This window comes from Schistocerca gregaria, chromosome 5 (assembly GCF_023897955.1).
Source record: "Schistocerca gregaria isolate iqSchGreg1 chromosome 5, iqSchGreg1.2, whole genome shotgun sequence".
NCBI classification, from domain to species: domain Eukaryota; kingdom Metazoa; phylum Arthropoda; class Insecta; order Orthoptera; family Acrididae; genus Schistocerca; species Schistocerca gregaria.
The window spans coordinates 250,095,007-250,112,656 of NC_064924.1; the positions used below are offsets into that span (position 1 = coordinate 250,095,007).

General features: G+C 44.3%; 1 protein-coding gene and 1 non-coding gene across 2 annotated transcripts in view; one reads left to right on the plus strand and one right to left on the minus strand.

The window, feature by feature from the left end:
• The window catches only part of LOC126272046 (thrombospondin type-1 domain-containing protein 4), a 2,052,781-nt gene that overhangs the window by 1,412,055 nt on the left and 623,076 nt on the right, over positions 1-17,650 (plus strand). The window lies entirely within an intron of this gene.
• Trnat-ugu (transfer RNA threonine (anticodon UGU)) lies at positions 5,892-5,966 on the minus strand. Its single transcript has one exon. It is a non-coding gene; the product is annotated as a tRNA-Thr (tRNA).

The window sequence follows — 17,650 nt, forward strand, 5'->3', positions numbered from 1 at the left end:
CATTACTTCTCTTCAGATCACATTAATCATGGAATGGAAACACCCAGCAACAGAACGTACCAGCGTTACTTCAAACACTTTGTTACAGGAAATATTCAAAATGTCCTCCGTTAGCGAGGATACATGCATCCACCCTCCGTCGCATGGAATCCCTGTTGAGCTGATGCAGCCCTGGAGAATGGCGTATTGTATCACAGCCGTCCACAATACAAGCACGAGGAGTCTCTACAGTACATTTGGTACCGGTGTTGCGTAGAAAAGAGCTTTCAAATGCCCCCATAAATGAAAGTCAAGAGGGTTGAAGTCGAGAGAGCGTGGAGGCCATGGAATTCGTCCGCCTCTATCAATCCATCGGTAATCGAATCTGTTGTTGAGAAGCGTACGAACACTTCGACTGAAATGTGCAGGAGCTCCATCGTGCATGAACCACATGTTGTGTCGTACCTGTAAAGGCACATGTTCTAGCAGCACAGGTAGAGTATCCCGTACGAAATAATGATAACGTGCTCCATACTGACGAAACTAAAATGAGCTCTAAGATGGAAATGAAGCGTTTGCGGACACATGTCCACATAATATCTTTTCTTTATTTGTGTGTGAGGAATGTTTCCTGAAAGTTTGGCCGTACCTTTTTGTAACACCCAATATATTAGAAAACGTTGATTACAGGAAAACTCTTTTAGTGACTTAGATACTAAAATTCTCTCATCTCAAAATCATCGTCATTTTTCGAGTTTTAGATCGTAACTTTACACTCATAGAAATATCTCTGCCAGTATTTTGGAAAATGTTTGCTGCATAGCATTGTGAAGTCTGTAATGTATCCCTTCGAAGGTAAAAGATTAAAAATAATTAAAAAGTAATGAGTGTTCTCAATTCCTCCAAAACTCAGTTATTTGCTGGATGTATTCCAATCTCTGTCTTCCTCTACAGTTTTTGCTCTCTACAGCTCCCTCTAGTGCTAAGGAAGTTATTATCCCATGTCTTAACAGATGTCCTACCATCCTGTTCCTTCTCAGAGTGCTCCACATGTTCCTTTCCTCTCCGATTCTGCGCAGGACCTTCTCATTCCTTACCTTATCAGTCCATCTAATGTTCAGCATTCGTCTGCAGCACCACAATTCAAGTGCTCGATTCTCTTCTGTTACGGTTTTCCTACAGTCCATGTTTCACTACCATACAATGCTGTACTCCAGATATACATTCTCTGAAATATCTTCCTCAAATTAAGGCCGATGTTTGATATTAGTAGATTCTTCTTGGCCAGGAATGCCCTTTAAGCCATTGCTAGTCTGCCGGCCACGGTGGCCGAGCGGTTCTACGCGCTTCAATCTGGAACCGCGCGAATGCTGCGGTCGCAAGTCCCAATCCTGCCTCGGGCATGGATGTGTGTGATATCCTTAGGTTAGTTAGGTTTAAGTAGTTCTAAGTTCAAGGGGACTGATGACCTTAGAAGTTAAGTCCCATAGTGCTCAGAGCCATTTGAACCATTTGCCAAAGGCAAGGTGAGAGTGCCAGTTCGACACACAGTGCGGCTTCAGCAGAAAACACTTTCCCCAGTCCGTGTTACCAAAAAACTTCTTCGAATCTACGACCGCAATGTACGTTTCCCTGCACCCAGAACTGACCAATGTTCCGTGTACTTCTGCGCAAAGCCAGCAGTAAGCATTGCCGGCGGTTAGCTGCGAGCGAATGCCTAAATTGTTTTGCCCTGTCGCGTCTGCGGCCACAAGCGGATTGCTGCCGACAACACGAGCCGGCCGGTGGTGACAGCTCGTGGCAGGTGGTCGACCCGTATAATGAGATACATGGAAACCCGCGCAGCGGGCTGCCTGCTCCCGTAATCGCTCACCTCACCTCACCTCACCTCACCTGGGCTCGGCTCGGCTCGGCTCACAACCAGTCCCCTTGCGCTGCCGCGAGCAGCGCCACGCCCGTCGCTCTGTGTTACACCGCGCGATTAGTGGACAGTGACTCTTCGTGTAAATCTGCATCTGCATATATAATCTGAAAGATATCTTACACTATGTGGCACAGGAGAAGGTACATAAAGTACACCGCCACCTCCTGGCTTGTGCAATTCCATTCGCCAATCGTTCGCAGAATGAATCACTATTCTTAAGACCCGGCTGAAATCGATTCTCCTTCTACTATCATAGTTTTTTTCTCGTGATATGTATGCAATAGGAGGGAAGACGTTGGTCGAGGCTTCTAAGGACGTACCCTCTCGGAGTTTTAACTGTAAACGCCTCTCTTGTAATGTGTGCTACTGCGAATGGGAAGAGCATTTCCGTGACGCTTTCGCTCTCAGTGACGAAATGCCACAGAGTTTGCAGGGCAGCAATACTAAATTATGAGTCGAAAGCTGGTTTTCTAAGCTACCACTTTCCTTCTGGACTACACTTCCAATCAGAACTGTAAAACTATCGTGAGCTACCGGACACAAATCATAAGTAAGCGCAGAATACGGTAGTTTTCTTAGTAACTTGAGTCATTTAACGTTGTACCCGCTTTACCTGTACGTTAGGTATGTTGCATACCTATCAGGCGTTACCTCTTAACTGTCTCTTTCATTATGCATGCGTTCAATGTCTTACTGGATTTTCCTAAAACCCAGAAGCAGTGAACCATCTGGAGACTAAGCCTACCTGGCTAGCCACGTTTAATGCGCTGGTTCCCGAGTGGGAAGGCAAGCAGGTTCAAAAATGGCTCTGAGCACTATGGTACTTCGGGAGGTTACGCAGCCATTAATAAAACCTCACTCAGTCTCTATATGGTATTGTTTGTATTGATCTGGGGACTTAGAAACGGCCAGCCGGTGTGGCCAAGCGGTTCTAGGCGCTTCAGTCAGGAACCGCGTGACCGCTACGGTCGCAGGTTCGAATCCTGCCTCGGGCATGGATGTGTGTGATGTCCTTAGGTTAGTTAGGTTTAAGTAGTTCTAAATTCTAGGGGACTGATGACCTCAGATGTTAAGTCCCATAATGCTCAGAGCCATTTGAACCATTTTGAACCTAGAAACGACGGTGAGGCTTCGTCTCGCCGTAGTCCTCAGTGGCTCATGGTTCACAACCCCACAACAGGCGACAGCAGTCCTCCCACCACACCGACGCCCCACACCGAACCCAGGGTTATTGTGCGGTTCGGCCCCAGTGGACCCTCCCCCCCCCCCCCCTCCCACCTCCCCTCGGAACACCTCATACCAGATCAGTATAGCACCTAATGTTTGTGGGGTAAAATAATTATGGTGTACGCGTACGTAGAAAAAGTGTTTACGCAGCTATCGCCGACATAGTGTAACTGATGCAGAACCAGCCCGCACTCGCCGAAGCAGATGGAAAACAGCTTAAAAACCATCCACAGGCTGCCCGGCACACCGGTTCAAATCGTTCAAATGGCTGTGTCCACTATGGGACTTAACATCTGAGGTCATCACTCCCCTAGGACTTAGAACTAGTTAAACCTAGCTGACCTAAGGACATCACACACATACATGCCCGAGGCAGGATTCGAACCTGCGACCGTAGTGGTCACGCGGTTCCTGACTGAAGCGCCTAGAACCCCACTCGGCCACCTCGGCCGGCCGGCACACTGGACCTCAACACCAATCTGCTGGGCAGATTCATGCCGGGAACCGGCTTGTCTCGCTCCGCCGGTTCTGTAGCCGAGCGGTTCTAGGAGCTTCAGTCTGTAACCGCGGGACCGCTACGGTCGCAGGTTCGAATCCTACCTCGGGCATGGATGTGTGTGATGTCCTTAGGTTAGTAAGGTTTAAGTAGTGCTAAGTTCTAGGGGACTGATGACCTCATAAGTTAAGTCCCATAGTGCTCAGACCCATTTGAAATATTTCTGAACAGTGGAAATGGAAACGGTATAGGTGACACTTTTTCATAAAAAGCGTTTTCAACGCTTTCGTGATCTCGGTACTCTGTCTGTAGACTAAACCTGATGCAGGTGCAGAACCAAGGAGTAAGTCTTTCAAGCATGCCTTAATCGATGACGCATGGTGTGCATTCCAAACTGTGCTCCCCTCTGGAGTTCCAAAATTTAAAAGAAACGAGACGTGTATTTTATTTTATTTTATTTTTTGCTGCAGCACTGTTAGTTAAAAACCTAACTGAATACTTCTGTACCTGAATTATCACAAATAAACTTTAGTCCTTTTGTATTAATGGCACTTGAAACAAGTACTTTCGTCTGCTATTTTCTTGAAATATGAGATTTTTGAAACTGTAGCTGTGTACACAATCAAGTTGATTTTTGTAATGAAGAAAACACCAAAAAAAAGGCAAACAACTAACTTAAACAACAACAAATGTAATATAAACATAAACAGCGTCTGAAGATGGAACTGTCGGTTCGAACTGGCAAATGCGTCATTTGTGTGAATAAACAGTTAGCAGCAGCTGGTTGTTGTTTCCTTCTTTTCAAAAGTAACCTTGAATAATTTCTTACTGGCACTTCGAACAAGTTAGTTTCCTGGTATAGTCTCAGAATGTCCTTAAAAAACCATTTGTTTCAATTTGTCTCTTTATTTTATTGCGGTGATGGGGTGAGCAATGTAATTATGGGGTATCAGAATACCTTCTCAGTTGTTATGGATTCAAATATGCTAAGCACAAACAGATACACTGTTTTTTCACTCTCGTGAAAAATGTCAGATTTTATACTTGGAAGGTTTTTCACTTCCACTTTTAAATTGATGGCATATGAATCTATGAATTTTTGATGTTTTTTAGAGATAAGAAAAGACCTAGAAGACGACCGAATGTAAGGTAGGATAATGACGTTGGCAAAAAGGTATAGATGACAACTGTAGTGCACAGAGAAGTCTGAAAAACATCTCGATCTGACTTTTGATGCTGACCGGTTGATGATGATGACGAGGGCACAATCTATTCTGTTTTTGTAAAATAGTCACTTGCTTTCACTTGTTACTGAGGTTACGGCAATATTTGGAGTTAGGGTAGATACGAGGGGTATAGGGGTAAAACAAAATTGTTTGAAGGTAATTTAAGTCTCTCCGTGTAAAGGTAATGCCTAATAAGAAGCGAAATGAGTGACGTTGTTTTACATTCCGGAGATATGGCTGTCATCATCGAACAAGGAACAGCGAGGGAATCGCCATTAACTATGGTAAAGGAACAATGGCGGTATTCCGCTTCAGTGAAACCTAGACAACCTAAACCGGTATGACTAGACAAGATCTGAATGAATATCGTCCCTTTTTCATCCAACGTAGTCCGCTCAAGGAAAAAAATAGAAAAAGAATGGACGTTGGGTTGTAACTTAGACAAAATTTGCGTAAATTACGATTAATGGCTGCGAGTGGCATACGGCACCAAACATTTAGAGATCACAAATGTTGCTGCTGCGACTCAGAGTGTGTGTGTGTGTGTGTGTGTGTGTGTGTGTGTGTGTGTGTGTGTGTGTGTGTTTTTGGTGTTGTGTTGTATTGTGTTCACACAAGCCAAGAGCCATGTGGCACAGTGATAAAAAAAATGATTCGTATTCAGTCGTAGTTGCATTTACATTGCCTACAAGCGTCTTTATAATAGCTTTTAACTTGCTGTGCGCTTTGTAATTAGTCGAATCTTTTCTACGCGGTACATATGGGAGCGTTACGTAATGGGCTGATGTATATTTCTATATTCTTCACTCAATAATGGTACTTGAATCTGTGTAAGCGACTTTTCGCGACATAACTAGCGTTTATCTTCCAACACCTGCCAGTTAAGTCATAGTAATTAGTTTGGTTGTTCCAAACAGCATTAATTAAAGTTCGGACAGTGACTTTACTAGAATTATTCTGACAGGAAATGATAATTAAATCAAGACCCTACGCTGCAGATAGGCGTTGATATACATCAACGGGTACAGTCGAAAATATGTGCCCCGACCAGGACTCGAACCCGGGATCTCCTGCTTACATGGCAGACGCTCTGTCCATCTGAGCCACCGAGGGCTCAGAAGATAGTGCGACTGCAGGGACATATCCCTTGCACGCTCCCCGTGAGACCCACATTCCCAACTTAATGTCCACACACTACATTCGTATTGCCCGTACAAATTACACTCATTACTCGCGGCAGACAATCTTACCGAGTCCCATAAGAGTTCGGGCAGTTTGTGTGCATCCCCAGAGAAGAAGAAGGTCAATGGCCGGCTAACCTTAACTACTTCGGACATGTCCTAAAGAACAGATACCGTCTTCGTATTTTATTCTGACATATTCAAATCTCCTGTAACATCACATTTAGACTACTTCTGATCCATTTCTGTCTTCTCCAGGTTTTGATCTCATACATAGCCTGACTTCCAAAATGGACTTTTTCACTAGTCTTTCTCATGTCTCAAGGTGTACACTAGTTTATGAACACCTTTTGTGTGTAGGAACTACTTATCTTGGATTTTCTTTCTTTATCTAATATGCTTAGGGAATAAAAAAGTTCTTTCATCTCTCTTGAGAACCACGCTCAATTTTAATCAGAGAAGTAGATGTACAGAAGCCAACAAAATGGAAAGCAAATATTTTACAGCTTTCGGAGAAAAGGATTCCCAAATAAAATGCATATGACACACATTTCAGGAAGGCGTATTCCGGCAAGGGATCATTATGTCGGTGGGAGAGCCTGGCGCTGCTAGAGAGACGTGGCACTTCACGGAATGATAAACATTTTAAATGCGGATAGGGTATGTTTCAGGCAGAGCCAGGCAAAATATTAATTCGTGCAAAATATGCGTCACGAAATTACGACGACGACTGTTAGATCTCGTTCGTAGGTTGCCCGACAGTCATTTCGGCGACGCGCCACTCACGATTGGAATAGGGATTAGGAGAAACGTTAGTGGGTTCTGAAGAAGCCTCCGCTACATACCGCAAAGTGGCTTCCCGTGTAGAAACCTAGGTAGTGAAACCTGCATAATCTGTCTCTTCCTTCGCCGGCTTGTAAGGTTGAAGAAGAACAAGAAGATTCAATGGCTCTGAGCACTATGGGACTTACCATCTGACGTCATCTGTCCCCTAGACTTAGAACTGCTTAAACCTAACTAACCTAAGGACATCAGACACATCCATGCACGAGGCAGGATTCGAACCTGCGACCGCAGCAGCAGCGCGGTTCAGGACTGAAGCGCCAAGAACCGCTCGGACACAGCGGCTAACAAACAAGAAGAAGAAGGCTTGCCGAGTAGAGATGCATATAGGGAAACAGTATAATCTGTCCCTTCTTACGAAGGTGGTGGTAGTGGTGGTGGTGATGATGATGATGATGATGATTATGACGGACAACAGGGTGTTTGCAGTAGAGCAGTCCTGCCGCGCTCCGGCGACTTGTCCGCGATCGGCGTGCCCTAGGTTATGATGGTCGGCACAGCACCTCTTCTCGGGGTCACCGCCGCGAGCACAGCGCTAGACGGGCGACAGAGCGGGCATCGGCGCATGCGCAAACGGCAACCGCTCTCGCGGCGCGCGGCCGTCCACTGCGCATGCGCCGGTCCGCGAAGCTGGCTGCGGCGGCAGCGGCCGCGGTCCATCACACGTGTTCCGCACGCCACCGCGACAAGTAGCCACCAGCAGCGGCGCTGCCAGGCCGGCTTCAGTACCCGAGACGCGCGCGCGAGAGCGGGCCCAGCTGCAGCACCGGCGCTCGCCAGTTGCACACCCTCGTCCACCAGCACTTTCTGCCTGCAGACCACTACAGATCTTTTTCATAATTTCCACTACATTTTCTCCAGTTACGCAAATAATTAAATTAGCTTATCAATTTTCCTTCGTGTGCAGAATAAAAGACTCATTCTCCGAATACTTTTTTTCTTCCCCTGGCACGACGAATATACCAAATTTAACTTCTCCTCCGGCCCGAGAGGATCGAGGCGAGGATTTGCATTCCGTTCGAGCCCTCAGTCTCCCCGATTGTTCACTCGCCGCTGGAGTAGGAAGGGTCGGGAAGTAAATTCCTCGGCGCCGCTCCGGGGAAGTGCCCGCCGGTGATCGCGTGCGGCGAGCGCCCTCTCACCCTCCTTCCACTACCTACGACCCGGCGCGAGGTTCGCCGGCTGCCCGCAGAGGAAGAAAAAGGGCCACGCGATGATGCTGTCCGTCACAGCGGGGCTCCAGATTCTAATTCTCGTCATCTCCGCAGTGGTGAGTGAGCAAGTACGCGCGCGCGCTGCTTGAATATGTATCAAGGAGGCCAGTTTAGAAATTTAAATTTTTCCTATTTACAATGTCATTTACGACATTCCTTTTTCCCTGGCCTCTCCCTGCCTTATATCTGTTGAGTGAGTGAGCACATTTTCCACTCTGGCTACCCCAACAATGTTGACATGTGGTTAGCACCCAGGGACAGGGCGATTTCTATCTCGGACGTTTAGGGCCCACCTGATGTTTCTGGAAGGTTGAAGATCGCTGCAGAAGGACTAGGTCTTGACAGGCATCGTCCCTTTCGTTATAGTTGTTTACATTTCATTATACTGTGTGTCTACTGGCTGTCAGCAGATTGTGTTATTGTTACAAGTTTAGATCAGCGACATCTGTTATTTCGATTTAGTTCCTCAAAATGAAAGTCAAAAATCTTATTAACATTCAAGATGCGAGTAATATTGATCCACAGTGATGAAGGCAAAGACACGGCTATTTTTAGAGACAAGCATATTAAGTTTCTTCTCGGGTTCTACTCCCTTAGATTATTTGATTGTTTTTATAACCTTTCGCTAGAGGGAGGAAATAACTTACCATAAATACGCTTTCCATTACTGGTGACTGGCTATAAAGGTAAATCTTTGAGAATGTCAGCTACTCACGCTGACAAAACATTGCGTAAACAGACAATTGTATGCCGTAGAAAACGAGACCCACTTAACAGGTTGCACATGAAAGACTTGGGTCTAAAATTACAACTGTTTATGGCTATATTTGTTCGAACTGTATTCACTTGCAACGATTACCGCAACTTTTAGGCAATCAGAGGGGTGAATTACGATTCTCATGGACTTTTAACTTTGTTCTACGCTGTATTCAAAATTGTGTAGTGACTTTGGCTTTACAGCTGATCGAAAGCTTCTACAGCAATGAAAACTGAAGATTTACAAAAAGTGGTCTCGTTGGGAACTGTAATTTCTGACACGAAAGAAGAATAAATAAACTTTGAGCAATAAATCCAGAGGACTATTCATACTAGGAGTTTATCAATAACTTTGAGATAGACGAATTAAGTCAAGAGTGGCACTAATTCTCAAACGCCACATACTGATGGAGTAACAAATAACTGGTCTACATCTTGACGACAAGTGAAATTTTCTTATCTTTGGTGCGATTTAGTTGCCACACCATATTATTCCTTGACGGCAGTTTTTGGTACAGTATGAATGCAGCAACGGAGGAAACTGTTGCAATCTATATACCCCACTGCTAAAACTGTATTCTGTATAGAACGAGTGTTCCGCGGGAAGTGAATAAGAGAGCTCCACGAAACACTATCAATAACAAGGCGGATTCTTCTTGTTTTTAAATTTTTTCTCATTTATATGTCATTAACTACGATTTAAAACTGAAGTTATCACTAAATGAAAGAAGTTTTTCTCATTTTTCTTAAAATTTTATTGTTTTCTCAGTCTTTAAGATGCATAAGGCGTTCCATCCGCCTACCAGGATACACGAGGTGTTTCGTCAGAGATAGTTTGGGAACCCCCTGATGCAGCCTGATGTGATAGAAACATTGGTTCGTCAGGCCAAATAAAGCAGTGGCGGAGGTCATCTGCGTCTGTATTACAGCGAAAGTTTGGACCGTCGATCTGGAAACTTGTGGCAGTCGCGCTCGTAAGGGGACTGTTTGTCGTTCGGTAAACACAGCGACTGAGCAACACGCGTGTTTTTCTGAACAATCGTGTACGGCTTGTGGTTTTGGTCATGACGCATGTAGGAGAACGGAAGTGGTCAACCGCTTGAGTGTCGCACCGTTTCGTAAAATACCGTCACACAGGCGGCTAACAGGGAGTACCGGGGTACATTAGGAAATCTTCAAAAATTGAGCTCTACAAAAGTGGTTACAGCCTCTAGAAAAATGTTTACGTATGAGATGTAAAAGATAATTCTAGAGAATATAGTGATCAGTTTCCTCTTCTGACCATCCTGCTTGTCGGGTCCTTGCACGACGAACAAAAAAGCGAACAAACTATTAGTCCTCGAAGACAGGTATAACAGCTAACTTGACGGTCATTGGATTCGTTATACACCGGCGTTATCGAAGAGTGTAAAATGTTTCCTTACTGTCTATCAGTTGGTTCGCCAGTATGAACCATAGCCTGTGTTACTTGTTTCTGTTTGAGTAAGTTGACACACCAAAATGTAACGAAGTAATAGACAGTTTGTTTTTTATCACAAGAGATGTGCCTCCGAGTTGTACCAAATAAATCTGTTTCTAGGTGTACTGAAAGGTAGATCTGACCCTCTCGAAAATCTGCCGACGTTTACTTTAACATAACGTTGTAAACTGTGTTATTTTGGATATCGGCGAGAGTACAAATTTTCTCGTTGTTAAAGAGGACGCTCCCACGAGTACTTGGATATATTGCACATTAGGTCAAAAGTGCGTCATCTCAGTCCGGAGTTGCAGCTGATTAAGAGTACTCCTACCTTCCATAGCTGACTACTCAACACCCCGACTTGTAGCAGGAGGTACAATATACAACCAACAAGTATTACTGTATTATTTTTATTTGTGAGAGCTGTCATATTCTGTGTTTTGTTCGAGAAGTGCTGTTTTCGCTGCGCCCGTATTGAAACGTCCGAGTACAATATGCCGAAGTATGTGCAAGAAACTTCTAAACTATATTGGAAGAAATATGCATGTACTGTACTGCCAGACTCAGGATTTAAACGTTACTCAGTGCAGTAGGCGCTTGTGCTTTTACGCAATCCATTAACTGCACTTGTCGTACCAGTAAAGTTACCAGAGAACGTGGTAATTACAAGCACCATTCCATGAGTCGTTATTCGTTTCTTTTGTGGACTTCCCCGATTTGTGTTACGGCACACTCTCCCCTAATAAAGGCTCGGCGTGAATTGTCTGACGTGGGTTTGTTGAACTCTGTTTCCTTTCCTGTCCAGGCGGAAATAATGCGTCTCTAATGAACCCAACACGACGTCTGAAAGTAGCTGACGCGGCGACGAGCTAGCGATGTGCATCAAGTTTCTTTTCACGCTAAAGCAACACCCGAGTAAAACACGAAATGTTTACATTTACTTCTCTCGGACTTTGATGACTGCAGCACGAAATGTACGACTGGTTGTGGATACTTGCTCCGGCATGTTAGCTAATGTTTTCATGGGCGCGTATCTCGTTCGTCTCATGAAGGAAATGCCTTGAAGAAAAGAAGAGCCGCGCAACTGTTACAGTCACGTCACGGCAAGTTCACTCCAGTCAACAATGTGCAAACATTATTTGGTTTGCGATGGTAGATGGTTCAAATGGCACTGAGCACTATGGGACTCAACATCTGTGGTCATAAGTCCCCTATAACTTAGAACTACTTAAACCTATCTAACCTAAGGACATCACACACACCCATACCCGAGGCAGCATTCGAACCTGCGACCGTAGCGGTCGCGCGGTTCCTGACTGAGCGCCTAGAACCGCTAGACCACCGCGCCCGGCTGCGATGGTAGGCTGAAACACACAACTGGCTGTGGTAGTTCATCCATAACATAGCGTTGGATCGCACTGTTTGAAGAAACTAACCAACGTAAAATTTCCTAGTATATTGAAACTGAGTCACAAACAGAGGTTTGAGCCCAGGGCCTTACTTTTCGTAAGTAGTGCTCTCACTGACCAAGCTATGAGGGTACGTCTCCAGCCCCTCTTTACAGCTTCAGTTTTGACAGCCCCTCTCTCCATCACTTCAAACGTCACAGTTCTCCCACATCCTGGCTGGATCAGAAATACTGAAGGTAAAGGTTACGTGAAGAATTGGCTTACACACAGTGTAAAAGTGCTAGACCGTCAGGATATCGGAAAGCACAGGCTCGATTCAAGGCCTAGAGACTGGCTCGAGAGTCTTCCGTGCTATTGTTTAGTCGGAGAAATCAATGCCTGCGTAAAAACAGGCTCTGGTTTCGAATCCCATTAAGACGTTGAGTTTTAATCTATCTGCAAGTTTTACAACAATGTACATTCCGCTGTATAGTAACTGTGGATAGTGTGTGTACCCAGCTGCTTAACACCTGTGCTCTGATGTACCAAATGGTGATCCCAAAATCCACAGTAATTTTAAAACACGTCAGTTTTCTTCGCTACAATAATTTTGCTGTATTCTGTAACAAGTAATTACATTTTGCACTTCGTTGGTTGCCTGATTTATGTGATGGAGGGGACGGAACAGTGAGGTCATCGGACCCATAGCGGCAATTCCTTGAAGCAATTTTTTTAAATCACGGAAAACTTAAATCAGGATGGCCGGACGCGGGTTTGAACCGTCGTCCTCCAGAATGCAAGTCCAGTGTGTTAACCACTGGGCCACCTCGCTCGGTTTTTGCACTTGTAAAATAATAATGGTGTAATCTAAGTAGGAGACATACCTGTTTAATATGCCTCTTTACAAAATAACTTGATACTTAATGTAGCACTAAAAGTTCCATTATTCAGGTTGTCATGTATGTTGCTTCACTCTGCATTCTATAACGTTTGACTCGGACGTTAATATTGCTGAAATTTCAAGGCTACCGTCAAAATGACTGCACTAAAACAAAGTTGTGTTCTATTTTCCTCACTGTATGTGACTAACATCAGGACGTTATGAGAAACCGAACTGAAAGTAGTAGGCAACAGGATATTGCATTCAACTTTACGTTTAACAGAACAGATTGGTATAAATTCCTGAAACTTCCAGAATGGAACTGTGGTATAATGAACTTCGGAAGAACTCCAGACAGCTAACATCACTGGCAAGGTATTTAATTAGATGACTAGGTTAAGTAGTAGGTAGTAATATGTTAGCATCTCCCGATCTTCACCTTTACTGAAATTTGCAGACTACCCTCAAAATCTCTGCACTAAACCAATGATTCTTCTATTTTCTTCGCCAAAGTTGAAGATCCGAAGGCGGTAACATAAAGTTACTGAAACCGGCCATCTAAGTAAGTACTGTGCTTGCGATCATGGCTGGAGTTTTTCCGGAAAATTAGATGTTGCGTTTTCGTTAATATTCCGCCTAGAATACTTTAATCTCTCCCAAGTCAGCATTTTCTTTAAAAATGTGTCCTAAAAATAAAAAATAAAACACAAATCGTAAACAAGTCTACACGTCTTGAAAGCGAAACGAAGTATCAAAAAATTTTGACTTTGTTTGGACTTTGGTATACAGTTGGAAATAATGTAATTGACATGATTGGCAAAAGTATTTCAAGATCAGACACTAAAATGGCGTCATACTTATAGTACGAATCTTTTTCTGTGTCTTGTGTAATGATTTTAACTGTGGCCATCATTCATTCGTTCAGAAGCGTAATCATTTTCTTTCGTCTTACTACAAATCCAACTCCTTTAATTTGTCTCCTTAGTCAGAACGTACTGTTCCCGTATTTATACGTATAAATGCATAGATTAATGTTCAGTACTGACTCAACCTAAAATCGTGATCTACGAACCTCCTAGTCAGTGACTGCGATCGCAAGTTCCTGGGCACTTACTCTTGAGTCTCAGTGCACATAGAGAACATCAGGTTTGCATCGCGTGTCGTAAGATTATTTCGTTTATCGTTCTGACATGTGGGTTGTTACATCAGGAGGAAAATTTTACCTAGGAGTCCATAGGCTAAAATTGTATCTTTGATGGGCCCCAGGAATTATTTCTGGTTGATAATGCGCTTTTAACCATAGATAATTTTCTCTGTATGTAAACATATATCGCAGTCAGCTCTCCACGTTAAACTGTAGATCAGCACTATGTCTAAACGAGGCAGTTGAGTGAAGGCTTCAGTAGAAGTAAGCTTACCTTAAAAATCTCAGTACACCTGACTGTATTCTCGTTTCGTTTTCCTTAGTTAGTGCACAAAATTCACTTCCAAAAATGATTCAAATGGCTCTGAGCACTATGGGACTTCAGTCCCCTAGACTTAGAACTACTTAAACCTAACTAAACTAAGGCCATCACACACATCTATGCCCGAGGCAGGATTCGAAACTATGACCGTAGCAGCAGCGCGGTTCCGCACTGAAGCGAATAGAACCACTCTGTCACAACGGCCGGTAATTCACTTCCGTATATTACAATTGCGTTAGCTGTTACTGTGTATCCTCCTTATCATCGAGTTTTCTTTTATTGTGTCACACATAATCTGAAATTTATTTATTAGTGACGTGTTTTCATTACCAATATCGTAACCTAAGAGCAGAAAGTGTGATACTTGATCTATTGATTTTTCATCTTGTACTATTTTGGGGGACACTGGCAATTTATAGTTTCTTTCACTGAAATTTTTGAATTAATTGGAAAGAGATACAAAAATCCAGATGTTGTTCATAGATGTTCAAAGAGCTAGCGACAGTATTCATCAAGGCAGCTTCTATAAAATCCTGGTGTTCCGAACCCCAAACAAGATCATTGAAATGATTAGAGCGTATATGAGTGAATCGAAAGCGATAGTAAGAAATCGATGATCATGCTTACAGCCTTTCTCCATAGGAACTGTATTAAGACACTGAGATGCACTGTCATCCGTACTATTTAATTGCACCCTGGAGAAAGTCGTAAGAGAGAGAGCAAAGTGGGCTAAAATGGAAGATGGCAGGTTTACGATATTTTTCCCATGGAGACGATATAGTGTTAGTAAGCGAGAATGAGCAAGATCTTGGGGGGATGTGTGGAAGGATTGCCACAGCAGCAAGGAAAGCAGGACTACTCATAAAAAAAGATAATGCAAGTAGGCAGAACTAAATATGCACAAGAGGACTCCACAGTTAAAGGAGACAAGTTCAAGTTGGTTGATCACTTAAAGCACCTGCTAAGTTGGTAGAATGGTTGTAAGCAAGTATTCATAAATGTGAACGGAATAATTTCTGATGGGTGTAGATGTCCGTATGCTCTCAGAGAAGCGTTCAAGTCAAAAGCCGTATCAAATTCTGCGAAAATGGAGATGATAATGCCGTTACACGCCCCATTTTCCTTTTCGGTTCAGAAATCTGAACAGTAGCTGAAAAGGAGACGCAAAAGCTTCTAACATTTGAAAGAAAGGCGACGAATAGACTCTGGGGTCCGGCGAGAGACGGAGATACGTCAAGATAAAGACTAATAACGTAATTTATGAGATCTTGACCAGTTCAACGGTTTACAAGATCAAAAGAACAGACGACTCTAGTGGGTAGGTCACGTAATCCGTATGCAAGAGGCCCGACTTCCTAGGCAAGCTCTCATTGCCTACACTACAACAAAATGACCCTTGAGTAAGCAAGGAAACAGATGGGAGCCGGCCGCGGTGGTCTCGCGGTTCTAGGCGCGCAGTCCGGAACCGTGGGACTGCTACAGTCGCAGGTTCGAATCCTGCCTCGGGCATGGATGTGTGTGATGTCCTTAGGTTAGTTAGGTTTAAGTCGTTCTACGTTCTAGGGGACTGATGACCACAGCCGTTGAGTCCCATAGTGCTCAGAGCCATTTGAACCATCTCCATGTTTACTAAATCTTCCCTTTGTTCGCTTTATCTAAAGCTTTCTAAAAATCTACGAACGCAGTGTGTGTTGCAAGTAGTGTATTCTTGTCCTTTTTCTGTTAACTGTACTGCAGTAGTGATACTGTCAATACAAGATCGTCTCTTTCTAAAGCCATTTTGCCACGCGGCGTTGGCGAGAGGGTTAGGGCGGATTGTCTCGGTCAGCGCGACTTCCCCCGTCGGAGGTTCGTGTCCTCCCTCGCGCATACGTGTATGTGTCGTCCTCGGCGTAAGGTCGTTTAAGTTAGGTTCAGTAGTGTGTAAGCTTAGGGACCGATGACCTCAACAGTTTGGTCCCATAAGCCATTTTGTTCCTCCATTAGGAGGACGTCAGCTGTCTTTCCCGTTCTATAGTTAATATAATTTGTTTCGTTTATTCCAGTCTATGATCACAAAAATGTCCCCAGATTATCGATTTCTGTCAGAGGTGATCGTCTTCACGTCTTTTTAAAATATCTCCTCTAACTTAATCAACACAGAGCGGCATCGTCAAGACTTATTGTTAATAACTGTTTATAAAGCTTGTGCAGAGTTTGTAAGAAGTGTTAAGTTTATTCCCCTCTAGTTCCAACAGAATTTTCTTCCTTGTTTCGTGGTATAGGTGTGTTACCTGCGCTGTAATCCAGAATTCAGGTACAACTCTCCGTTTTCCCACCATTCGTTTAAGAAGCGTAAGATTTCATCAGGCTGTGTAGCTTTCCCGTTTTTCACTTGTCTCAGTACCTTGGCTGTCTAATACGATAAAAAAATTATTCTCGGTGGACTGAGTAACAACGGAAGGTCCAGCTCTGCATTAGGCTAGGCACGTATGCGAAACGTGCAGTAGACGGTGTGAAAGGATCCGTCTGTAACTCGCCGCCGACAGCTATCGAGAGAAGCGGAAACGCCGCCAAAACGTATTGTTGTGAGGGTAAACAGCGCGGCACTTGGTTCCCAGCGCCTGACTGCTAGGCAACCCGCCACGCGGGCGTCCAACAACGTCAGCTCGGCGCACGCGCGGCTTCTGCGGCCGTAATACAAGCCACATGTCCGGCCGCCGCCAGATGCATTCCTCCGGTATCAGGACTTCCTGGAGAACAGAACAGAACAGAACGGAGACGAGAGCGGGGAAGCGCCCGCCAGCGGCCACCGCGACTACGAGAGACGAGGCAAACGAACCGTGCACAGCGGTACGTTGTTCGCTGCGTCGCTTGGCACAAGCTTACCCCTAGACTCCAGCACCTTTCGATGTTGTTGAGCATTTCACTGATGTACTACGACGACAATGTTACACACAATGCTTTAGTTCCGACAATACTAGATATTTTTACCTCACGAACTCTTGTTGCACAATACACAGTTCCACCCATTTCAAGTCGCGGAAGCGATCATTAGCTCCTGTACTAAAACCGAGAAAACCATATCATATTACCCCCAAAGTTCTCATTAGTGAGCGTGGCAGCATATTGCTCCATTTATTGGTGAGGTATAGGGTGGGGGTTGGAGGGAGAGATGGGCACTTCGTGCAATAATTGAAAGCAATGACACTTCCATCCGTACGGAACAGGAAAAGAAAGAAATGAAGTATCGAATAAATAATATAGGATGTAAAGCAGAATATGCAGCGCTACTTAACCGATTTTGGATTAACGTAGTGACGCAGAAGCTTGCTTTAGATGAAACTCAGACGATGGAGGTAGGTAACCTTGGTTGTTTCGCGATAAAAAAGTATGGATGTAGCGTACATTATAGGCTCTACAGTCGGGAGCCGCGCTACCGCTACGGTCGCAGGTTCGAATCCTGCCTCGGCCATGGATGTGTGTGCTGTCCTTAGTTTAGTTAGGTTTAAGTAGTTCTAAGTTCTAGGGGAATGATGACCTCAGACGTTGAGTCCCATACTGTTCAGGGCCATTTGAACCATTTGTAGCGTACATTCGTTCTAAGAGCAAATTAAGACTTACAACGGGCA